The 27,370-nt window shown below is 37.4% G+C and overlaps 1 protein-coding gene across 1 annotated transcript in view; it reads right to left on the bottom strand.

The window, feature by feature from the left end:
* Positions 1–27,370, bottom strand: part of SPTBN1 (spectrin beta, non-erythrocytic 1) — a 184,539-nt gene that overhangs the window by 136,808 nt on the left and 20,361 nt on the right. The gene's annotated exons all lie outside the window — the stretch shown is intronic.

The following is a 27,370-nucleotide window of genomic DNA, read 5'->3' as shown; positions in this document are numbered from 1 at the left end:
AAGTAGAAAAATAGGAACCACCTTGGTAACAGCGTTCCATGGACCTTCGGTGTTTAGTCATGCCAGCCAAATGACCACGGAGATGTCTTCGGACAGCGCTGGCTCTTCGGGTTTGAAATGGAGATGAGCACCATCCCCTAGAGTCAGGAACGACTAGCACATATGTGCATGGGGAACTTTTACCTTTGCCTTTTAGGTCAGGAGACAGTCACCATAAGGATTACAGGAAAGCTATCTTATGATTGTGGGGTATAACAACAGAATTTGGGATTACCCATCGTACCTTTATCAAGGTAGTAAGCCCCTAAATTTGAATTACAGAGACTGAATTAAATATTTAATATCACCAACTCATTAGTGTGTTTTTACAAAAACAAGGGCATACGTATAAAGATTTCCCTTGATATGAACGCAGACAGGAAGTATGGGCACATGGAAGCAATAAATCATTGGCATCAAGTCTATTTTTTAGTTGTTTATTTAGTTGTTCAGTGCCCAACCTGCTGATATCAGCAAGTGCTTTGTAGTAACTGGTCAGCTCTGATCAAACACAGCATCAGAATAAAGCAGGAGGCAGACTGAATTACCCCTCATCTGCCTAGAGATGCACTTTCCAGATATGTTAAGAGGACCTATTTCTGGAAAAAAAAGGGCTTTAACTGAACTATGTGGTAAACATTTTTCCCTGCATTTTTACAAGGTTATATACAGTAAATATGGAAACCATAATTTCCTTGTTTAGCTTCCTTTCTATGTGTTCGTTATTATCCCCTTTTACAGTGAGAGGATGGAGTGAAGCACACAGACTCATTCATATACCTGAGGTACCTAGTAAACCCACTGGCAGAAGCCTACAGCTTCAGAGGCATTTATTTTTAGCCTGATTAGCCTGAGAGGATTTAAAATCCCACCTAACTGTCAAGTAGATATTACAGTTGTAATGGGCCTGTCACCAAAAGCAGCATCTTTATGACAAGCAAAATCCATAAGAGGCTCTGTAGCTGCAAGCTTTTACTGTGTGACCAATTTTCTTCTGTTGTAGGCCTATGAGATCATGATAGCAGCCATGGGACAGGAATTCTGGAGAAAGATCATTCTAGAGTAAGAAATGTCTGTCAGTTGAGATTGACAGCTGTGGTATTCAAGCTAATTTTTTTCAATGATGACACAACACTGTGGATCACTTTGTCCTAAATCTACTCTAGGTCTCCTCATGTATAAAGTTTAGATGCCTCCTGAAGTCTTACATTAGTTCTGTGATTATACTGCATTAATTTACTATGTCCAGATTATTATTTATTTCTTTAGTTTTAATCTTATGCCATTTTATGGTTAAATTGTTTCTAGTGTTTCCTCTGATATGTCATCTTCTTTTTTTTTTAAGGCTCGTAGGTCTTTTAGCAACAATATTCTCTTCCTTAGTCTCCTGAGTCCAGTGGATATTGATTTAAGAGAGGTAACTGAGTGAACAGGAAACATTTGCTTTACAGACACCTTCCTGATTTGTATTTTTTTAAAAATATACACATAATTATCACAAATGCTGATTCAGTTTTCGGATCTGAAAATAGTAATTTTATATCTCCCGGAAGAGTATAATGGAATAGGGATGTTTGCGGATGTCGTTAAAAAAAATCAATTTGGTGGCCATGACGCTGATGAAAGTTCCAGCCATAATTGTGAGTTACACACAAAAATGGGTGGAGCTTTGATTGCACAATTACAGTTGCCATCTTGATTCTGTAGATACACTTGAATTGGATGGTGTGCAGATACCTGAAATCGAGCCTGGTATCTTTGAATATATTGCGGTCATCATAATTAATATGCAATTCACTTCCTATTCTCAGGCTCAGCTGGTCTTGTCTGTCCAATGCTAGGCTTGTAAGTACAGTATTAACTGTGATGATATGGAAAGAAGCTATAGAGTGGGAATCCCATAGCATTCACCAGAGGTGTTTAACAAAGGAACATTCACATGCTGAGATTGTCACTGAACTGTAATTTTTAAAGTGACAGATGATAAATTTCTGAAATACGTGAGGGCAATTATCAGTTTACTAAAATTAATATTAGCAATATTAATATGAATTGAGTAATTTTGTTTTATTTTTGTCCAGGTTCTGCTAACTTTTTGGAGTGTGGCTTTCATGCCATTCAAAGGCAGGCTCTGGTCCTTATAAAACAAATCAGTAATGAAATTGTTCCATTTTTTTGCTTCTGCCAGAATTAGCATTAGCTAAATGCTGCACTTTGAGATACCTTGTGACACAAGAAGAGAAAGTTCATAAGAAAGACATTTCTAAACCCATATACTTCGAAGTCTGTGTCAAATAATGAAACAGTCTCCTTTCTCTTGGCATCTCAAAACAAAATGAGAGATATAGTAAAAAAAATATAAGAAGAGATTGAGAGCAATGGTTTTTTTTCCCCACACAGCTTTCAAAGGCTATTCCCAAAGGGTGTGACGTGTATTTACTTCCACAAATAAGCCAAACTTTAGTGAATTTTATCTGATAAGAAAATAAGCAATTTAATATAAACCATCTGAGAATATGTTGAAGAAAAACACACAAATGTATACTTAAAACTTTCACTGGATAACTTTGGTGAATCAAGCAGCTGGTGTTTCAAAAGGAAAAGGTTATAGTTCCCGTAATTCAGCCTCAACCACATCTGGATTTATTTCACAATGCTCATACTAGCTGGGATTATCAATGTTGAAGGAGACAATGGGGCAGCCAAGTAGCTGCTGAGTATCAAAACTAAAAGACTTCAGTTCTATGTAAATTATCTGTTTCTTAATCAATCTATCACTCAGCCAATTGCACTTTCTTGAGTTGTGGAATAGATAACATACAGACATCGGAGGACAAAGGAGCTTCCCTCTAACTACAAACAGCTACAGTTAAAAAAGGGCAAAGGATAGCTGAGTTCTAAACTAAAGACATGAGTGTAATATAATCCAATCTCCAGTGTTATCCACTGGAATTAATTGGTATTGCCCCAGAAGATACAACCAAAAGCAATAGCTTTCCACCCAAGATAACAGGTTCAGCAAAATATTAGGTAGATATCATGACCGTACAAGCTGTCAGCTAGTGAAGCAGGCTGCACATGAAGAGGTGACTTTTTCTTTCACTGGAAATATTCATGGTTTACTTAGAGATGACATGGATCTTTTCCTGGGCTGAAGGAAATTGGACTAGATCACTTCTATCATCTCTGTGATTCTATGACCGGCTGAAGTAGTCTGATCTTCTAAGTACTATGTAAATTTATGTGGATCTACCTTACTTACTAGGAAAATGTTATCAACCTACAACTTGTTATTATGCAAACAAATGTGCACCAATTAATTGGTTCAATATTTTCTGAAATGTATTCTACAAATATGTTGACTTTTAAATTCCTAGGAATTCCTTTGATGATGCTCATCTGTGATCTAATTCCAATTAAGAAAGTTGAAGTCTGAATAGATCTGGAGGATACTATTCTAGTTTTGTGAAAGATTGGTTAGAGAAACTGATTTTTTATAAATAAAGAAAAAATAAATATGTGCTGGAGTATAAGGAACTTGCTAAATTCCATTCTGCTGCGATTCCTCAAGTCTCTGAAACTCCCTCCTGAAGAACTGGAAGGAACCTCAGAAATTGAGAAGGAAATGGAATTGGAAGATTCAGAGGGAGAAGAAAATTGCCTATGTGTCGCTAGGAATCAACACCAGATATCATATAATCATTAAATTTTGAGGTAGCAACAAAAAAATAAATAAAAAGGTAATAGAAAATACAATAGTATTAATTATTTAAGAAGTAGAGAGAAAGAAATTAAAAGAAGATAAGCCTCATTGACAATAATAATAGCAATTAAAAATCTCCTAGGATGAGATTAGTTGATCTTAAGAATTTCTGATCTGCTAAATATTACCTCCTTCCTGTAGTGACACTGCCAAATAAACAGGCCAAGAATGTGTATACTTCTAATGAATCTGGCTCCCACTCTTAAATTCTCACTCTTTTTCCAGCCTAACCTTGTTAGGTTTTCTTCCAAATTCTTCTTTAATGGTTAGTAATAATGGGCGGCGGCAGCTGTGTTCCTTAAGTTGTGATGAGAAATGGAAAGACAGAAAGATGATGCTGTTTATATAAGAAGCAGATTGCTACAAATTGAGAATTATGTTAGTCTGCAATATTATAGTAAGTAATCTGGGAAATGATAGAAATATTTTAGTAATGTAAGGTTTTCTTCCCCAGAAATAATGTGAATACTGCTTTAGGGAAATAAAATAGTCTTCCCAAGCTATTGCTCCCAGTCCCTGATCATCTTTAATGCCCTTCTCTAAATATGTTCCATATTCAGTTTGTAATTAAAATTATTCCAAGAAGTATTTCTTTATGGAAATGAACCACTTTATTATATTTTATAACTTTCTATTACATTTTATTTCCTAAATAAATATTATCACCAATTCATCTATGGATTGGTCCTGTGCTTCAACATCTGATTTGTGTTGCCTTAGATCTTCATCTTTCTTAAATTTCTTTTGGTTACTTATAGCTCATTTCCAGCTTATCAAGATCATTTTGTCTTCTACGACATTAATTATCGCACAATTTTATATCATCTGCAAATCTGAAAAACATTACAGTCTTAGATTGGTCTGCAATTTGTTGGATTTTCTTTCCCCCCATTTTTAACTATATGTAATTTTGTTATCTTCTAGTCATCTGGCATTTCACCAGTTTTGCAGGATTTTAAAAAAGATATTATGTAACGGTTCAGCGAGCCCATCATCTAGTTCCATTGGAACCCTAAATAATCTGACCCTGGAAATCTAATCTTATTCAAAGTAATACGGCAACAATCTCAATTTTGCTCCTTCATTCTGCTCTTCACAATTTCCTACTATGTGTAGGAAATATATAGTAGGAAACACCATGCACATACATTTCCTCTTCCCTGCCCCCACTTGCATGCCTCACATTTCTTTCCAGCCAGCTCCCATCCCAATTATTATCTCTTCACCTTCTACTTTCCCTTGGAGACAAAAGATATTGCAGGCTATACCAGTTAAAGAAATACCATTCACAAATTTCATATACTATAATGCCACCATCTTTACTTTCTTATCCACCACAGCCTGGCCTTTTTGTTTCTCATAGTGGCCACCCAGATGCAGGAGAGAGAGAGACAGGCCATTCTTCTGTCATTGTTGCATTGCAACTATATTTGGAGATTTGCTGGCCTTAATTGAGAGGTTCAAGATTAATAACCCTTGATAGATCTGTCCTCCATGAACACACCTGTTTCCCATTTAAAGATCATGTAATGAATACCACAGCTTAACTGTTCACCGTCTTAAATACATATCTATGGAAATTTTCGATCATCCAGGTCATGGTTGTCCCAAAGATGCTTTTTTCAAAAGGCAATTGAGCATTTTCAGTGTTTTCTTTGAAAACATTTCACTTCTCATCCAAAAAGATTCTTCAAGAAAATCCAGATGCTTTTTGGAAGCAGCACCTTGGGGATGTCTTAAATACAGTGCTTGCTTTTGCTTGTTCTAAATCTTCCAATCAGCTTCACTGAATGGCAAAGCCCTACTTTTTTAAAAAAAATTGAGAAATGGAAAAAAATGATTTCCTGTCCACTTTTTCCATGTCATGCAGAATTTTATGTCTCAACACCCTAACTTTTTGAGGTAAGAAATGCATTATTTTCTCTCTAAAAATTCTGGATGTACTACCCTGCACATAGTTGACCTTACACTAGTTACCATTCTGCCAGTGATACTAAATTTGAACCTATACTTCTGATAGTGAGATTTATTGTTACCATAATGATTGAAAATTTAATGAAAGTGAAGTTCCTGAGATACTGGTGAACTTCATCTGGATCACACTTCACTAGAGTTGGAAGTTCTCAGCAGGTTGCAATGCCTGATCTATTTTGTTGATGCCTAAAAGGCAAATAAAGTTAGTCCTGCTTAATGCTTGGATGAAAGATTAGCACGGTATATTAGGACCATAGCTAGACAGAGAAATCAGCAAAGATCCTGGAAGAAAAAAAGGGTAAACCACTTCCATATTGTTGGAAGTACAGTCATCTGAAGTTAATTAAAGTTTGAAGCAGACATTTACTTTACGACTGAAAGAAAAAATTAACCAATCCAAGTTTCTATTCCAATTTATTCAGTTTTCAACTTCTACATGTATCTAGGAACTGGAATGAATTTTTATGAAAATATCTGCACTTTGCGGAATATTGTGGTACAATTTGCAACTTAAAGAATGGGCACAAAAATGTATTGTTTATGTCTCAAGGCACAAACAATACACTTAGTGTGAACTGAAATGAACAGATGCATTTCTGAGATGCAAAATATCTGCTTATTTCTGATTTAAAGAATGGATATTTGGAGGGGTGAGCAATGATATCTTTTATTGGAAGGTATCCAATTCAACAGCTGCATTACTTTGTGTCTTCTACAAACATGCTTGGAGTTAGCCAAAATGTCTATTTATGCTGGCTGACATCCAAGGTTTTATTATTATGTACTCTTAGTTCATAGTGAGAAATGTGAGCCAAGAAGAAAAATACACCCACTGAAGTTTCATAATTGGGGACATATGTTGTGGTTTCTGTAGCTTTATCCACCAGCCAGGTTATCACATATCACTTCAATCACCTGTTTGCATTTCAAGGGCTTTTTTTTTCTTTAATAACTGAGCTATGTCAGCTATGCTCTGCAAACATTCTAGACTGTCTCATTCAATAGATAAAGCAGCAACTCATTTTCCCTCTACAGGCCTGATTGCCCATTAGATTCAGACTGACAACTCTAATAAAAGCCCCCTTTCCCAGATAAATGGTTGGCTGAAACAGTGAAGAAATGTTCATCAGAAAATAGTTTAGGTCAGAACTACTTCAGAAAATGTTCTCTCTCCATTGTAAAGTGGAGGAGGAGGAAAAGAAAAGAGGGGGGAGAGTACAGATTAACTCTTGAAATAATAATATCTGCTAAATATATTTTCATGGCATCTCTTTTTAATGATATCTGGATAGACCCAGAAGATATTCCAACATTTTAGATAGATCAAGGTGCAGCACTTCCTTTTTTTATTGTAAAAAATTGTTCCTATATGGGGGTGGGGGTGGGGAGAACAAACTTAGGTGCTAGTTCCAGTACTGCTTCAAAAAGTTGGAAACATCTTGTTTTCACAAAGAACTCAACTATAAAAGGGCACTGTAGGACGACAATGTATTATTAAAGAACCTAACATAAAAGGGCTCTCAATATTGATTGCTGAAGAAATAAAAGTAGGAGGTAGCAATTATGCTCATTTATTGCTTACAGACTTCCCATGGACATCTTGAAGGGACAAAGTGCTGCAGGAAACTATGTTTGGTATCATACAGTTTGGCTCTTATGTCATCTTAATAGCAATATCACTAAATGGACAACTAGCACCTACTTATAAAGTAAAACAATGCAACATCCTCTAGTATTCAGTAACATTAATGAAAGCAGCTGCACAGTACATAATATAAAATATCCCCAAATCTAATCACTGCAGCTGCAGAATCTCTAATTCCCAAGGGTCCAATGGGACAAGACCATTTTATTACCTTCCTAACTCAGTAAGGAAAAATTGATAAAGTGTCTTGCTTTTTACTTAAAGGTAAAGGTTCCCCTTACATTTATGTGTTAGATGTTCCTGACTCTAGGAGACGGTGCTGACCTCTGTTTCAAAGCCAAAGAGCCAGCACTGTCCAAAGACATCTTGGTGGTCATGTGGCCGGCATGACTAAATGCCGAAGATGCACAGAACGCTGTTATCTTTTTACTTACAGTAGTTTTATTGCAATTACAATTACTAAAAACTGTAGTTCAACATTTTTTTCTCTCCTCCCAATTTGATCAGAAATATACCGTATTTTTTGGAATATAAGTCACACTAGAATATAAGATGTACCAAGATTTTGAAGAGGCTCTCTGCAGACCTCCCAAAAATGGCCCGTTTTTCATGAAAATGGGCCCGTTTTTTTGTCAAAAAAGGTCATGCATAGCCTTTAGGAAGCTTATAGAGTGCTCCTGGGGGTTGGGGGGGGGTAAAATTGAGCAAACAAAACGCCCAGTATTCGCTCATTTCTGCCCTCCCCAGCCCTCAGCAGCACTCTGGAAGCCTCCTAAAGGCTATGCACAGCCAGTTTGGTGAAGGGGCGGGGTTTCGGGAGGCCAAAAATGCTGTATTCAGTGCATAAGACACACCCAAATGTTCACCCTCTTTTTTGAGGGGGGAAAAGGTGCGTCTTATACTCTGAAAAATACGGTAACTGATGAGAGAAGAGATCAGAAAAGCTTTAACATCTTTTCCCTGTGTGAAAGCCTCATGTGTATTCTTTAGTTTTTAAATGGGTTTTCTGCAACTGCCAATTGCAACTCATCTAGCATGGTTAGTCTCTTAGTGTTCCATGTTGTGTTACAATGACATCATGAAAACCTCTTTCCTTAAAACAAGGTTACTTAACAATGGGGACTCAAACATGAACACTATCTATAGTAAATCTTTCTACTTATGTGTTCCTTCTGCATTTGTTCAATTACAAATAGGAATTTGATTAATAGAAAAGTCATCGCAAGCCACACATCAAAGACCTTATATAGGTACAGTCCTGGAAAATAATGAAGATGCAATTTACTTTGCATGAGGACCAAAAAAAAAAAACAATTTCCAAATATTTCAGCACAGTTGGAAGGTGCAATTCTGAACTATTTTCCAGCAGATTCCAATTAGCTTCAGTGCACTTTCACATTTCTGGCAGGGCCCCCTCCCTTCCTCCTACACACACCACTCCCAGAAAGTTGTTTGGATGGCGGGGAAAAACCTCAGGGGAATGGATGTTGTATTGGCAGCCTTTTTAGGATTTGAATTTTATATTGATTTCCTGGATCCATACCCCCACACTCCCAAAAAGAGTAATGGAAATATCAAATAAGCCAGAGCTGTCCAAGCCCCATAGCTCTTTGACCCCAAGATCAACTTCCTTCCTCTGCTCACAGTTAAATGCAAAGTCAAAAACAGATTTAGAGATATAAGCCAATCTCACAAAGTCCTTTTTCGCCTGTGAGCTCCAAATCAACTGACCTCCAGTGTCAGGATTTATCTTTAAAAAATTATATATATATATATATATATATTACCCATCATGATATACTCATTTGTTATGCAAAACACTAAAAAGCTGCATGAAATTGTAAGAAATTAAATATTAATATTAAGAGATAAGAAAAAGAAAAGGACAAGCAATTTGTGCATTTCTCCATACCTTCCTTATTATGCAAACTATCATTACCTCCATCACTTTCAATTGCCATTTTATAATTTTCCTTTTGTTCTTTAAAATTCTCACTCCTCTCTTTTTTCAGAATCTAATCAACTCTACCCTACCCAAACTTTCTCAATCTTCTTCTTAACAATGTAATAATACGATAGTGTTAAATCATACTATTGTAATGAAAACATCTACACAATACAAAATCAAAATAACTTTTCATTTGTATATTTGTTCTGCAATTCAATCCTCATTCATTCTCGCTATATGACCAAGTCACTGCATACTGTTTCCATACTGCTGCTGAGTCCTGAGTCACTCCCCATTCATTTAGCATCTAGGCACTCTTCACTCTTTTTCTCTTTGTTTTAATGCCCATACTTTAATGCACATTAAGTAACCATTTCTGGTGTATTTGATTGATTTTGGGTTTTCTTGACATATCCCACTCTTATTTCTAGTTAACAAAATAGCCATAAGTATATTCTTATGCAGTCATCTTTATTTCTTTCAAAACTCATTCAAATCTTACAATAAAATAGGCCACATGCTAGCCACCTTCCTACAATATTTACATATCTTAAAATTACTCTATCCATTTTCCGATCTGTAATAAATATTCTACCAAATTGATCTAGTTGAGGTGTGTCACAGAATTTATTATTTCTTTTGCATCAATTTGTTCTTGGAAATTAACATTTAAAGCATTAATTCCAATTTAATTTCTTAAAGCATTACTATACTTCCCACCCAAATTTCCAAAATATTCCTTCAAACATTTTAGTTTCATCCCAAATTATTTCCTCAGTCAAAATGCATTACATTCTTTTTTAATCCTTTTCACCCACTTGCAAAATATTTTATGTTTATCAAAAATGCTGCCTCTTTTAACTTTAATGGTTGCCTTTCTTAACAATTTAATTCCTTGTATCTGTCTTTTTCTCTACATTATGCAATATTTTTCATCATTTGTAAAACATTCCACCTCTAATATGCTTGTCTCCCCAGATCTTTTTCATTTCAACATTTTACCAACCATCCCTTTTATATTACCCCAACCACACTCATTAATCTATACAAGCGAGGTTCTCTAAAATGGACAGTGTCTTGCAAACCAACAAACTCTTGCCCATATTGCACAAACCATGAAATATGTATACAATATAGTGCCATATACTTAGGAAGCAAATAATTTAATGACTGCTAATAGCCAATATTTTATTACAATACTGTATGGCTGGACTTCCATATGGTACTGTGTTAATTATGATTTCTTGACTAATAGAAATGGCCTGGTTCAGCCATAAACTATGTTTTGAAACCACAATAGCACTATTCACACAGCATACCAACCACAACCAGAGAAATCATATAATGGTTTAATATGTTGTGTGAACCAGACAGACTCACTATGGTGATTAGAATATTGGAAAAAGAAAGTTGTATACTTTATTACCAAATTTCAATCCCAGTGCATTTTGAACAACAACAAAAAACCTTCAGGAAACAGTGAAAATAATATTAAAAAGGAGTTTTTCCTCCCCTTGAAATTAGGCACCATTGAAGTTGGGTAATAAAATTTATGTTTATTATACAACTGACTTTTTTATTTTCTTGGTTTGATGTGTGTTCTTCTGTTATCTCCCATTTTAGATACAATACAAAAGGTTTCCCCTCCTATGGAAGTACTGACCTATGAGCATCAACAAGAACAAACAAAATGTTAAATTAAGGTCAAAGTCATATTTAATTTCAAACTCTGCTCTTATACTGGACAGCTTGATGTCTCAAAAAGCCCACAGGCAGGAAATGAGCATAAATGCTTCCTACTCAAGGATCCAAGCACCTTTTAGTTGCTTGATTCCAGAATACCATGATTAATAATAATCATGGCATTCATATATTTGTTTATTTTTTTCTAAAAGTTTTTAATTTTTAACATATATGTAATATAATCCAAAGTATACCAATACATCTTAACAAACATTTTTTGAATATTCAATAATATATCAATTCCTCTTGCCATTAAGCCTCTTCAATTTTTATTTGCTCTTCTGCTTTCCATACACCATATTATAGTCTATTTCATCTTCAACTCTCCTCCTCTCTACCTTCTTTCTTCCCATGCCCACTCTCTCTTCTCTACTTCCCCTTGCTCTTTCCCTCTTCTCTCTTTCCATACCTTCTCTCTCTCATCTTTCCCTCCCTTCTACTCCCCTCCTATCTCCTTTCTCTCTCTTTATCTCCCTTCCATTCTCTATTTTATATAGTGTATTTCTGCCTTTTAGCAAACCACATTTAATGTCAGTGGCATTAATAATTATATTCCCAAAGAAAAAAGAGAAAAAGGATATTTTCCGTATTGCTAGTTTTTCTTTTCTTTTTCTTTTACCTTTATACGAATTCCATTTGTTTCTCCCCCCCCCCCCCCACAACAACCTCTTTTTTGGATGCAGTGCAAGACAGATTCAAATTTCCCGCTATCCTCATAATACTGTTGCATACTTAAACATCATTAAGCACCCATATTTTGTCTCATCTTGTAATTTTAACTATATATTATTAGAAGTATTTCCAAATTTTCCCTCCATTTTTCCCCTCTTCTGATAACTTTTCCAACTAATATTTTTCTCATTTGTAACCCGGCATAATCATTTCACCTTCCATTATTAATACATATCAGCTAGCTTACTATTTTTATTCACCTTAGTTAATTTACTTTTAATTCCTTTTTGCTTGCAATCCTTTCTATATCATACACACATATTACATTTCAGTGTTACAGTTAATTAAAGTTCACAATAGCATATGTTTTACAAATGTTTGTTTAATTTTCATATAAGTGATCCTAGTGGACATTCTTTGCTGCATTTTATCATTGCAAATTCTACAGACCTATCTACAGGAAGCCCTTATGACCACGATTGAGCCCAAAATTTCTCCGCTAAGCATGAGAATTCACAATTCATGGTCAAGTGAATTTTGCTCCATTGTATGAGCAAACACAGTTGCCACAGTTGTTAAATGAATCACCACAGTTGTTAAGTTAGTAGCACAGTTGTTAAATGAATCTGGCTTCCTCGCTGAATTTGCTTGTCAGAAAGTCGCAAAAGGTGAGAGCACATGACCCAGGACATATAAATGCATACCGGTTGCCAAACATCTGAATTTTGATCATGTGACTGCGGGAAAGCTGTAACAGCCCTAACTGTCAAAAACAGTCATAAATCACTTTTTTTCAGAGCTGCTGCAACTTTCTGACCTGGTTGAAAAGAATTTGTATCTATTTGTCCATATCCAGGCCCTGGCAGTCTACAAGGAATCAGGATTTCTATCCCCTTCCCTACTTGGTCCAAGATAAGCATCATCTGCATATTGATACTTTACTTTGAATAACCAGAGATATATTGTGGGTGGGACAGCTTTAATTATATGTAGTCATATAATTAAATAAATTAAAAAAATAAATAGGTTCTATTTATTCCTATGGACAAAAATAATGTTCTTTAGAACTCTGCACAAAAGTCAAATCCATTCGTAGAAGTTCAACGCAATTTGTACCTGTCAAATATAAATGTGAACATTAAAGTGCCAACCTGTCTACAGCTTCCAAGAGACCATTTAAGGTAAGAGAACAAACATTCAAGAGGATCCGTCTCCAATTCTATATGTGCTAATCAATACTATACAGCATCAGTACAACTGAACCAAGGCCATTTGGCAATTTATCAGGAATAAAAAGGCTGTCTACCAAAACCCTGTAGATAAGTGCACTACTTTAAAATCAATAAACAAAACATAGCATGATGATTTATCATCCATAACCTCATAAATGACCTGAAAGTTGCCGCCATATACAAGACCAGCATATCTTGATATTAAGATGAATGTCCAACTTTTATATCCATGTTTATATTGTACATTATGATGTACATTTGGCATGATAGTGCTAATTCCATTTCTATTTTGCTCTGCTTCTTTCAGAACATCTGCATTCAATCACACACAAACACAGAACAGTCTGACTAAAGCTAGTTTGCCACAGTTTGTTAGACAGTCTCAAATAAATAAATAAATAAATTGCATATGACTCTCCCAAATGTAAGTTCAATTCTTGATTCATTGTACTAAACTAATGTTTGTTGTTTTGGCAACAATTCAGCAAGGGAATTTTAAAAAATAAAATTATTTTAAAAATGAGCTACTCCTTTTGACCTCCAGAACTGTATTACTTTACAACATAAATGGGACTTCATAGAATTAAGGCCTCCTGCCTGTCAAAACAAACCACGGCATGTATACGAAGGCAAAACCTGTCTTTCAGAAGTAAGAAAATAGTAATAAGGCTGAAACTTCACAAATGCTGAAGGATTTATGTCTGCACTACCTAACATGGTAGATATTCCATTTGGATATGTGATTATCCATCACTGAATAAAAAAAACATGTTTGAAAAATATTTGAAAGACTCGAGACATGTGAACTTCAAACTTCCAGAATTCTCATCAATGGACAAGCTGGGTGAAGAATTCTGGAAGTTGAAATTCACACATCTGGCAAACCCCCAGGAAGGTGAACTCTAAAGTACAAGATTGCAGGCTATGATTGCTTCCAGTTGAGAACCACCTGCATTAGCAATGAAAACTGTATTTTTCTTTCCTTAATATATTTTTTCTGAAAAGAAAAAAGTGGAAGATATGGTGAGAAAAGACAAGAGAATAACAAAAGGGGATGGTGTCTGCATCCCATTAAAGTTCTGGAACTGTGGCTAAGCAAGACAAATCTTTATAATACTGCCTCATCTGGAAGGATCTTATGCTAATTAATTCCCAGTAATATTAGTAACTGTCATCTCTGAAGAAATGTTCCTCAGCCTCTGTCACGTAGCAGAGCCTGTCTCATCTCCAAAGGTCTTGGTGGAATCTTTTAGATATATTAAATTGTTGGGCTAGTTTAATAAGGGGCATCTTTTTAATCTATTGTGATTTTTGCAAATAAAGCTAACTGATCAACTAAATGTCACAGCTCTGATCATACCCATCCAATTTAACGACATTACTCTAGTTCAGAATTAGATTATTCTATTGAAAAAAAATAGGATTGTGCTTATTTTAGACTATAAGTTACACATGTCTAGATTTGCCCCTACCCAGCCACAGAATTGCCTAAACCCCTGTGGACATAAGGAAAATGATTGGCTGTTTCAGAAGCCAATCATGAGAAGCAAATGCAGATGGCCCCTGTTAGAGGGGTACTTTGGACCTATGGAAGCCCTGGCCTAGGTGAGCCAAAGAGAATCTGTATTTGAATGGAATATAACCTCTTTGCAGGCTTGGCCAGCAAATGATCTTTTCTAGTGATCATTATGGATACTGAACTTAATGAACGATATGATGAATATTCAAAACTAAAGAAGTATATGCAGTCCACCTGAACACACAGGTGCATGCAACAGCATGCTACAGTGAATTAAAACAATGAACTGCCAAGAACCAGGAGAAGATCAAAGTATGACTGATGGATAAAAGAGTCAGGACATGAACTTCTATGATCATTAACTTCTCAAGAACAGCTAGCCTCTTCCCAAATTGACCTAAGATTGCAACAATATTCTATGACATGACTGAAGAAAACCAACTTCAGTTTATGAAATAGTAAATGAAGAGGATCTTAGAGGGTAATGTGGGAGAAGCATGTGAAACACATAAGGGTGTGCGAATAGTTTGTGAGCGCTTTTTCGGTCAATAACTTCCTGATTTATATGCTGTTTTTTGCTTGTTGCTTCTTGTTGCGGCTTTCTTCATGCTGAGAAATCTTTCTGAAATCTGCTAGCTACAAAACAATTTATGTTAATTAACTAATTAATAATTTAGAGAGCTTCTCTGCTTACATTAAATGGGAAAATTGTGTTGATCAGTGATCTGCACTTCTCATTAATTGTGCTAGAACTGAGAAATTAAAAGGACTACTGTATTCAAATTTCTGTTCAATAAACCATTACAGTCAATACATCGTGTACTGTTGCCTTTTGTGGTGATTATCCCCACTATCAACAAATATCCTGAGACGGGATGAAATAAATTCTCTTCCCCAAACCTTCCCAAGAGCCCTCTACTGGAGTTGTTTTACTGGAAGACAGTTTTCTTGTTACATCAAGTTGTGGACTATTTACATTAAAATGAAAATTTATCACTTAAAGTTGGCTACTATTTAAGCAGACTACATGCATAAATAGTTATTTTTATTTTATATCATAAATATTGTATGTTAATTTCTATGATGATTGGTTTGTTTCCATAGTTTGGAAATGAAAGATTTAGAGTTTCCTAAGTTGTTATGTCTGCCTTTAAAAAAAATGTCCTGCAAAGTTTCTCCAATGTCCAGGAAAGCATGCATACATCTAAAAGAAGCTGTTTGGAGCTAAAGATAACATATTATTTCAATATGGGTTTCTAAAGAGTTACACAATTGATAGAAATCCCAGGCACAGATATAAGGATTTACAACCAACGAAAGAACAACAGAAAAGAAGCTTCCGGAAATATCTGGATTTCTACAGCTCTTTTCAATCTATTGTTTCAATTACGCTGACAAGATTTTTTCCCCATTGCCCATTGCCCATTTTCACCCAGGACTAGGCTTATTGTTGCAAAAGTACTATAAGAAAGCAGCTCAGTTAAACAAAATTTTGACTTCAGCAGATGTGTACTTGCTTCAAAATAAATGTATGTGTTAGACAATTTTCTGACAAGGAAATGGGGAGAGAAATCAAGACCTTTAAAATCGTCCAGCATGATCCACCCAAAAAAACCTTGCCAAGAAAAAAATGGAGTGGTAGGAAATAAACAATATTCTAGAAATGAAATATAGTTTGTACACAGATGTTTCACTGGCAGGGAGTTCTTGTGTAAGAAGACACAAGGCAAATCAACTCCATGAATCACAGCATTATTTCTCTAAATCATCCAGAGGTATACTAAATATAAAAATAATTAAAAAATTAATGACATGCCACATTCATTTGCGTAAGAGAGTTGAAATGAAAAGTGAAGTAGAAAATTTGGAATAGCTTCAGGGCAAAGAAATCCTGAGGGTTTTGCACAGAAGTGATCTAATTTGTGAAGAGGAAATTTAAATGGATTGGAGATGTTTTTTTCATTTAAGAACAAGAAACTAATTGGGAAGAGGATCACAGTTACAATAAAAGAAAGAAAACATGCATGAGGAAAAAGGGAGACAGACAGATAGGACTGAGAGACTTTGACCAATTTTATTTCTACCTGGAAACCATCTTAGACTTTTTGTGAGAAATAAAATAAATGAAATTATGCTTTTGGGATTTCATAAGAATTACATGGGATTATAGAAATAATGTGAGCGTTAGTTAATTTTAGAATAACAGTTTGATGTATTTTTTTAATCTATATCAGTACCAAAGAAAGTCAAAAGTCATTCTTTTTATTTAGCTTCCTTCTTGACTTCTTTCTCTCTCTTTGCTTGTCTATTTTTCATCCTTGTTTTTTTTAAAATAAATAAGCCAGTAGAGAGAATGCTATGTACCAAGTGACACAATAGAGTGTAGGTGGGTGATTAATAGCAATATTTGACCACATCGAGCAATATTTATGTTCTTCAGTTTCAGATGACTTGAAGGCAAAGATTACTAATTTCCAATTACAATCAATAAGAATAAAGGCCTTTACAACCTTAATTGACACATTTTTAGATTTTTCTGTTTGAATGTAATGTTGAGTTCTATTGCCAATGAATAAGGATACTTCAGTATTTTTTAACTGATGGGATAGAATATTGAATAGGTCTCAAGCACTCACATAAATAGTTCCTTAATGGTCATGCCAAACATTTAGATCTGTCATTTACTACTTTAACAGTAGTAATTGTGACTGGGTTACAATTGGACTAATGGAGAGAGAGATGGTTGGAAAGAATTGGCCATATCTATTTATATACTCTTTGAATTCCCAAAGAACATATGATCTTTTCCAACCTTTTTGACGCATAGAGAGCTATTAAAAGAAGGATGGAGAATTAACAAACCTGGGGGAATGAATACAGAGCTCCGGTTTTTATTTTTTTCCGTTCGATGGCATCAGTTTTTCCAATCAACCACTACTGACTACTACCTCTGAAACATTTGACTTAAAAGAACGAAAAGGTTTATACACACCTTTCTCTCATCATCATTCTTAGAAAGAGGTAAAATAAATCAGATGGAAAGGCACAGGAAAAAATAGAATAGAAAGAAATAGAAGCAAAATCTAGATTAAAGAAAGATAAAGAAGGGGGAGAGGAACTGGAAAGTAAGAGTTCAAAGATATTCTGATGATCTAGAGAAAGCACAATTTGAGTTACAAAGTGTGACTACTTAAAAAAAAACCACAATAGCTATACACTCATCATGAGTGATTTTCAGCTAATGAAACCACCTAATCTCTCTCAGGATAGATACTGGGAGCATTCTTTCTTGTCTCAACTACGTAGGGTCGACAGATTCTACTCAAAGCAGATAGTCCCATAGGTAACAACAAACCAAGACATAAAGGGTTATATTAGTAATAGGACCTTGAACTGGGGACAGAAATCCATTGGTAACTTCTACAAAATAGCACTCCAGAAAGGGCATACCTGGTCAATTTGTCCACAGATAGACATCACTAGCTAGTAGATACCAACACATGGATACCAATGTTTAGTGATGGATGTGAGTTTCAATGCAGTCAGACACTGGTCTGGTCAGGACATGAGATATTAACTTCAGATCAGATATTGTTTCTAAATGAAAACCATATCCAGAGCTTACTTGGGAGAAACCTATGGTTGTCACAGCAGCTGGCTCTTTTCCAGTTATGGAATTAGTGTCACATGTCTGGAAAGCATTAAATTTGGGAGGCTACGCTAAATAGTCTGGATTTTCTCTCCCTTATAGTCATTTTCTGAAACTATTTGTCCCAAAATATTTGTATAACTGCACTGGATTTCATGGCTTGAAAGCCCAAATATTTCAGCTTTTTAGCAGAGCAGTAACTCATTACTGTCTTTCAAAAAAAACCTTTGAATATTTCAAATATAACATATTTCATATACAGTAGAATGTAAAGTATAAGGCCAGGATTTGCAAATAAAACTGCTGAAGTCCTCACAACGAATGCCACAGGCCCCTCCATTCGTAAACCATGTTTTATTTAAGAATTAAAGTAGAAGCAGCTGCACGAAGCAATGCTGAAAAAAATTGCTGGCCAGTTGGAAGAAGTACAAGTCTAGGTCAAGTGTTGGCACCAGACCATCTGGAGAGAAAGAACTGAGTCCTCTAGCAGTGAGTGCTGACGTATGTCATATTAAGCTAGGATTTAAACCTTGGTTGAATAAGCCATGGAATCTACTTTGCATATAACATCATGCCACAGTTGCTAGGCCAAATTTCATGCTAAACTAAAAACAATCAAATGATTTATCACCATGCATGAACCCATCCACTGAACCCATTGCTAAACAAATGGGAGCATCCCCCTTAAGGATCATGTTACAGATGTAATATTCCCAAATCTCTTGAAGTAAATGGGGAAAAGCATTTGTCCTTTGTTTCCTAGAAAAATATATCTTAAGAGTGGGGAGCATACTTTTTCTTAGCATCCTTTGTTGACATCAGGTCAATTTGTTATTTTATAATGTATATTACATATAACTTGTTTTACTCCTAAAATAATGTTGGTTATATCAACTTGAAATATGTAATTTACTGAGATAATAATTAAACTACATTACTTTTGTTGATGTTATTGCAAATGAAGCTGCTGAGGTTTAAGCACTGATGTTTATCTTCATTTTTCCTACTTTTGGGGGGCTTCTTTGTATCAACCATTTCCATTTCTTCTGATTCTTTTTAAATATGTTCATCTTTATGAACTTGTGAAAACTGATCGTTGATCAGCCCTTTCACATATAATTTTCAATATGTGAATTTCTTGATATAAATAAATTTCTTATATATTTTTACAATTCTGTGTATCTTTTAAAAATGTTTCCAAATCTATCTTTTGCTTTACTTTTCTAAGAAACAAACAAATGTACTAGTGAGGGATTTTTTTCTCATTCTTTTCTAGGACCTTTTTCTTCAGATCATGCAATATAATTCCTAGGCTCTTCTTGGGAATAAATTGTTCATGCAGTGCTGATCCATGGTTAACCATTGTTATCATCAGTGATGATAAACAACCCAAAATATGAGTAACCTGTTAAATGTCAAATATGTTATTGATTTAATTTGAGCAAAAATGTTATGTTAGTAAGCAATGCTATATAGTAAAAGAAGAATGGATGAAATTACAATTAAAACAAGACAACAGTAGAAATAATACTTATGTTGCAGTTAATTGGTGTTCTGAAAAGAAAAACTGAGCATAGCCAGATGGTTTAATTTGGCAGCTCGTTGCTCAGTAATGGAGAATAATAGTCTTTATTAATGTTAGATGGGTAAACAGACCAGCTTGATCTTCGACTCCACTCAAATGAATTACAATCCGGCTAAATAGTTGGTTCCTACTCCATTTGAAAGTACTGTCACCAAGTTTTAATTTTATCTGGAGAAAAATGGCTTCTCTTCTAGAACACACACAAATAAAACAGAATAAATCAAATAGATTAAGAGATCATAGCAGCAAAAATCCAGGTGACCTCCAGATGGTAGCAAAAAACACAATTCTTTGCAATCAAGTGTCATGCATGTGGTCAAGGTTTAATCTGCTGCTTTAAAATTGAATTTATATATGTCTATGTGCTTTTGTGTGTGTGAACATGTTTTCTTTTTCCTCCCTCTTTAGCTTTTGTTACATTTCATAAGCAATAATTTTTTTTAATGTAGTGGTCAAAACTCAAATGTGAAAGGCTTACAGACTTTCTGAAAATATTTGGCTAACTCTGACAGAAGCAAATGCTTGTCTCAAAGACAAAACCATGCATGCTAAGTACACACAGGCGTTATAGAGAAACTGCAAAAGACATACATGTTTCCTTTTCCAGATATCTTTATAAATTCCGTGCACTCTCCAGATTACAAGAAGTTGAATGTAGTTCCACTCTGTTTTGTTTGGATTTCTGTCTGGGCACCATGCCACAATAATATTTTGAAAACGAAATTCTGTTCTGCATCAGAAAAGCCTTGGATTGGAGTAATAAAGAGAGTTGTGAAAATCAAATCTCTGTTGTACATCAGAAAAACACTGTTTTGCACAAATGACCCTCTTTTGGAAATATAGTCCTGCCAACATCTGTACTATAGTACAACTGAGGCATTTTTCAGGGATCGGAAGGGGCATCCATTATACAGTGTTTTTCCATGCTTAAAAAAATGCAGTAATCCAGAAGCATGGTACACAAACTCTTTCATGGGCTACTTTTCTTCTTGCAGGCCACCTGCAGTCTGAAGTAAGACAGTGCACTGTTGCAGCATGACATTTATTGTAACCAATTCATTGTGTCGCATTAAATAGACCGGCCTAAAAAGTGGAAAGATGATTGCAAAAGAACAACAGGTTGCTAGGTGAGATCTAGTCCTAAAATAATGGGAATGAATCTGAATATACACTCCTGTTCCCATCCCACTGGTCAGGTTTATTTTAGTCTAAGTCAGGGCTTTACTGAAAATGAACCTGTTGATCAGTCAGGCAACCTACCAGGAAATACCACAACTGTGAACAATAAACTCTATCTGGATTCTTCCCCTTTGCAAAATGACCTCAGGAAAGGACCATCAGCAGTGCAAAATGCAGAGGGGAAGGGAGAGAGAAAAAATGCCTATTTCACCCTTTCCCCTCCAATAGCAATAGCAATAGCAATAGCAGTAGACTTATATACCGCTTCATAGGCCTTTCAGGCCTCTCTAAGCGGTTTACAGAGAGTCAGCATATTGCCCCCAACAATCTGGGTCCTCATTTTACCCACCTCGGAAGGATGGAAGGCTGAGTCAACCCTGAGCCGGTGAGATTTGAACCGCTGACCTGCTGATCTAGCAGTAGCCTGCAGTGCTGCTTTTAACCACTGCGCCACCTTGGCTCTCCAGACAGTTTTCCCTCTTCAAATCTTAAACTAGGCAAGGGAGGTAAACCTAAATCCAAAGCAGTGAGTTGAGTTTCAGAGAAAAAAATATTGGTGAGGGGGAAAGATTTAAGATCAGTCCTCTCATCCTTTTAAGATGTGAACAGCCCAATTCTAAAAGTCCTTTTTAAGAATGGGGAGACAGGTAGCATCAATTTGCCCAGTATGCTTCAACAGGATTTCTCCAACAGATTATGCTGGCCCTTTTCAATCTTATTTCTTATGTGTGTGTTGGCCTACAACCTCCACCATCTCGTCAAGAACTGTAAGTCCTACATGGCATAATAGCATATAGAGAGGCAAGTGTGTGCTACATATTATCATACAACATCATCGTAGAACAAGAAAACACTTCAACTACAGGCTGGCTAACCTCACTGGATCAGGGTGGGGATTACGGAAAGTGAAGGAAATCCAAAACTTGTAGGAAATTACTTAGTAACATAAATATGCATAATAATTCCTTTACAAAGAACTGCCAAGCCACACTGCAATTGTCTATTATGTCCAATCGGTTAGATAATGGGAACTAAGCTTGTAAAACTACTGGAGACAATGTGACTTGTCCTTTTCTACTTTATTTTGTTCATTTATACATCAAATGTATAAAGTCGTACATCTTACAAAAAGTGACTCTGGGCAGCATTCACACACACACACGTACGTCAAAGGCAGTCAAATAAAAAAAATTAAAAAGCACAAAACACACAAGAAGCTGGATCAGCAAGGGAGTCACTTCAAGATTTCAATAGTTCCCTGAGACTCCCAAGCCAGAAGATACAGACAGTTCTTGAGGGACTTCCAGAAAATAAGTAGAATAAAGATGATCTCATTTTTGGGAAGGGGGGGAATAGAATGTTCCATAGGCCACAACAGAGAAGTTCAGACTCCTGGGGTCCACCTAGTTCCCTAACTGATGGGACCTATAGCATGCCTCTTCTGCCAGATCTGATGGGACAGGCAGATGTAATCAGGCACAGGCCGTCCCACAAATAATTTTTAGGGATTTATCTCCAAGTAAGTCTTGGATGATATTTAAACTGCCTAAAGGGAGAGGCATTAAGTTGTTCAAAGCAAAAAACCAAAAAAGAACTCATTATGTTATATTTACTAAGTTACACCTTTTCTCTTCCTTACAAACCAAGTTAATTAGAGTAGACTCATTTGTCAATTTTATTTATATTGCAAAATAATTTCTTTTCAAGACGTCTTATTGTGGAATCTGTGGGAAACTGGGGCTCCAGGGAAGGTCAGAGCTCACGAACCAAAACCAAGTGAGCAACATGTATGCTTTTATTTTTTTACTAAAACCTCTCATTTCATTGGCTTGACACTTTTCTGCAGGCTTACTCAATCAAATCCAAAGATGAGAAACAAGGACAGAGACTGTCCATTTTCCTTTAGTAAGATAAAATGGCTAGTTTTGGTGCAATCAGGTAGCTTTTTCAAGCCCTTTCTCTAAAACCCTTCTTTCCCACGCTATCCTTTGCCCTCCTTGCTCAAATATTAAAGTCAGCAGAAAAGACATAAAATGGAGTGGAAAAATAAGTGAGAAGTGTCTCTTCATATCTCTTCATTTCCCTTCTTTGGATGGAAAAAGTAGCCTGCACCTTATTCATTATCCACAGGAACTGGGGGAAGCATGGATAAAAAACTGACTGCTGTCACCACTCATAACTTGACTCTCAAATATCTCACATTTTTTAGCTGGTACACATTTCAGAATGAATAGGTTTGAGAATCTAAGTGTTGATGAACAAAGATATCACCTCACCCCTGAAGAGAAGTGTGAAAATCCTCATAAGAAATATTATTCTATTAAATATTTGACATAAGCAGTCTGTAGGAAATGCTTGCTCTTATAAAGTTCAGCTGTAATGACAATTTCAATATTAGCTTCTAGTAAATTTAAGAAAAAATGAAAATCAACAATAGCAATTTAAAAAGATGTGGAGACTGTAGAAAGAGTGCAGAGAAGAGCAACAAAGATGATTAGGGGACTGGAGACTAAAATATATGAAGACTGGTTGAAGGAACTGAATCAGTAGTGGGTTCCTACCAGTTTGGCTGAAGCGGTAGTAGTTTGGCATCCTAGGTCGCTGGAACTGGCAGCGACCCAGGCCTGTCACACCCCCAAACTGGTTTTCCCAGTGGTGCCATATGCACCACCATCTTTTTTTTTTGCCTCTGCACAGAGCAATTTTATTGCTCTGCATATCAAGCGTGAGCGCACAGTGCACCCACAAGCAAACCTGCAGTAGTGACTGTCAGAACCCACCCCTGAACTGGGCATGTCTACTTTAATGAAAAGAAGGAGGGGGAGACATGATAGCAATGTTCCAATATCTCAGGGGTTGCCACAAAGAAAAGGGGTCAAGCTATTCTCCAAAGCACTTGAGGGTAAGACAACAAGCAATGGATGGAAACTAATCAAGAGAGAGAAGCAACTGAGAACTAAGGAGAAATTTCAATTAATTCCACAATTAATCAGTGGAACACCTTGCCTCCAGAAGTTGTGAATGCTCAAACACTGGAAGTTTTAAAGAAGATATTGATAACCATTTATCTGAAGTAGTATAGGGTTTCCTGCCTAAGCAGGGAATTGGACTAGAAAACTTCCAAGTCCCTTCCAACTCTGTTATTCTATTCTATTCTATTCTATTCTAATTTTTATATATTTGTAAAAGTCCAAAGTCTATACGGTAGTAGTATATTTATTAGGAAACTTCCAAGCTTTTAAATTCCATTCACTCTTCATTTTTTTATCTCAAACAGTTATCCATTCCAATTGAAGTAAAATAGTTACAATAACACATTGTTATTGATATAAAACAAGCTGTGTCTGGACCTATAGATTTAATGAGACCTTTCAAGCATCCTTTTTGTGTATATTTGTACCATACCACAGGGGCTTTGTTTCTGCTTGTGCAGCATGACATCATCCAAGTAGGAAGCAGTCAATGTGGTGTCCGTACTGGAATATAGTATGTAATATTTCCTATCAAAACAGGAAGCATATGTTACATTGCAATTTCTTCTACTTCTGTCTAAAAAAGTCTTAAAATCCGATTCATTTATCCTATCATTTTTTTTAATCATTTTATTAAGCATTTATAGGCCGCCCTTTTCCCTGAGGGGACTCAGGGCGGCTTACAATAATAGGGGAGGGGAGTGCAGGACAAAACACAAAAAGAAAATGTGAATAAAAATAATTAGCAATAAAAAACCCAACATTCATTCAACATTCGGGAGGGGCGAGAGTAAAGTCTTATCCCCAGGCCTGACGGGATAGCCAGATCTTGAGGGCTGTGCGGAAGGCCTGGACGGTGGTGAGGGTGCGGATCTCCACAGGGAGATTGTTCCATAGCGTCGGAGCTGCAACTGAGAAGGCTCTCCTCCGCGTAGTCGCCAGTCGGCACTGACTGGCGGATGGAATTCGGAGGAGGCCTACTCTATGCGATCTGATGGGACGGAGGGAGGTAATCGGCAGAAGGTGGTCTCTCAAATAGCCAGATCCACTACCATGGAGCACTTTATAGATGGTAAGAAGGACCTTGAAGTGCACCCGGAGACCAACAGGTAGCCAGCGCAGCTCACGGAGGATTGGTGTTATGTGGGCGAACCGTGGTGCGCCCACAATCACTCGCGCGGCTGCATTTTGGACTAGCTGAAGTCACCGGATGCTCTTCAAGGGCAGCCCCATGTAGAGCACATTGCAGTATTCCAGCCTAGAGATCACAAGGGCTCGAGTGACTGTTGTGAGGGCCTCCCGGTTCAGGTAGGGCCGCAACTGGCGCACCAGGCGAACCTGGGCAAATGCCCCCCTGGTCACAGCTGATAAGTGGTGGTCGAAACTCAGCTGTGGGTCCAGGAGGATTCCCAAGTTGCGGACCCTGTCTGAGGGGTATAAATTTTGACCCCCCAGCCTGAGCGATGGAACGTCAGCCAAATTGTTGGGAGGAAAACACAACAGCCACTCGGTCTTGTCCGGGTTGAGTACCAGTTTGTTAGCTCTCATCCAGTCTTTAACAGCCTCAAGACCCCGGTTCATCACGTCCACCGCTTCATTGAGTTGGCACGGGGCGGACAGATACAACTGTGTATCGTTCGCGTATTGATGGTATTTTATCCCGTGCCTCCGAATGATCTCGCCCAGCGGTTTCATGTATATGTTAAACAGCAGGGGGATAAGACCGAACCCTGCGGCACCCCATAAGTTAGGGGCCTCAGGGACGATCTCTGCCCCCCCACCGACACCGACTGCGACCTGTCCGAGAGGTAGGAGGAGAACCACTGCAGAACAGTGCCGCCCACCCCCACCTCCCGCAGTCATCGCAGAAGGATACCATGGTCGATGGTATCGAAAGCCGCTGAGAGGTCAAGGAGAACCAGGATGGACGCGTGGCCTCCATCTCTGGCTCTCCAGAGATCATCGGTCAATGCGACCAAAGCGGTTTCTGTGCTGTAACCGGGCCTGAAGCCTGACTGGAAGGGGTCAAGATAGTTAGCTTCCTCCAAGGTACGCTGAAGCTGGAAGGCCACCACCTTCTCAACAACCTTCCCCACAAAGGGGAGGTTGGAGACTGGACGGTAGTTATTAAGAACAGCTGGATCCAAGGACGGTTTCTTCAGGAGGGGTCTCACCACCGCCGTCTTAAACGCGGTGGGGAAGTACCCCTCCCGAAGAGAGGCGGTAACAACCGCCTGGATCCAGCCTCGTGTCACCTCACTGCTGTTGGCAACCAGCCAGGAGGGACACGGGTCCAGTATACAGGTGGAGGCACTCACAGCTCGCACAGCCTTGTCCACATCCCCGGAGGCAACATCCTGAAACTCAACCCAGAGATGGTCTGCCAAGTCATTCCCTTGTGTCTCGGCTGGATCTGCGGGGGTGGAGTCCAGGTCCGACCGAAACCGAGCAACTTTGTCCGCCAAGAACTGAACATACTCCTCAGCCCTACCCTGTAAGGGGTCCCCCGTCTCCCTCTATTTAGGAGGGAGCGGGTTATCCTAAACAGGGCGGCTGGGCGGGACTCGGCGGACGCTACCAAGGTGGCAATGTGTGTTCTCTTAGCTGTTCTTAATGCCCGGATGTACTCCTTGGTGCATGCTGTCAAAAGTGCTCGGTTCGGTTCGGACCTATCGGATCTCCACTGGTGCTCTAGGCGTCTCCTCCGGCGCTTTATCTCCCGGAGCTCCTCAGTGAACCAAGGAGGCCTCCGGGAGCCGCTGACCCAGAGGGGCCGTAGTGGCGCAATCCGGTCCAGAGACTCTGACGCTGCCGAATCCTATATCATTATATAAATCAAAGTGGCTAATAACAAAGGACATTGGAACAACGTGATCATTAAAATGCCCTAATGGTATAGAAATATAATATTCCAAGACAAAAGTGATTGGAATTTACTTTTATGGGCTCAACCTAGCTTATTTTTAACTGGGTGTCCAAAACCTACTAAAAGAATCACTTGAAGAATACAAGCAGAATATAAACAAGAGAGGACAATCATTTAAAAATTAGAGAATGCGTACCTTCTGTAAAACAATACTCTTAGGCAGGGGTGTCAAACTCGCGGCCCTTAGGCCAGATGCATCATATGCTAGCCCCGCCCTGCCCGGTTTAACAAAGAGGGGAAAGTCCTGATGTGTCACGTGACGCCACCGTGACAACACGAGTGACGCCCCTGCTCTTAGGGATTAATATCTTATATAGAAGGGGTAATCACACACACACACACATACACACACAAACACAAACACACACATACAGCAATACTGTTGCCAAGAAAAATGCATGGACATATTGATAAAGTCACCAAAAATCAATTATATACCAAAGGAAATTATTTTTAATTTTCATATTACACTAGAATCATTCAGCATCAGGATTGAATAATTCCTTGGAGATCATCCACTACTT

Source organism: Thamnophis elegans, chromosome 4 (genome assembly GCF_009769535.1).
Source record: "Thamnophis elegans isolate rThaEle1 chromosome 4, rThaEle1.pri, whole genome shotgun sequence".
Lineage (NCBI taxonomy): Eukaryota > Metazoa > Chordata > Lepidosauria > Squamata > Colubridae > Thamnophis > Thamnophis elegans.
This window is presented reverse-complemented; position numbering and strand designations above follow the sequence as displayed.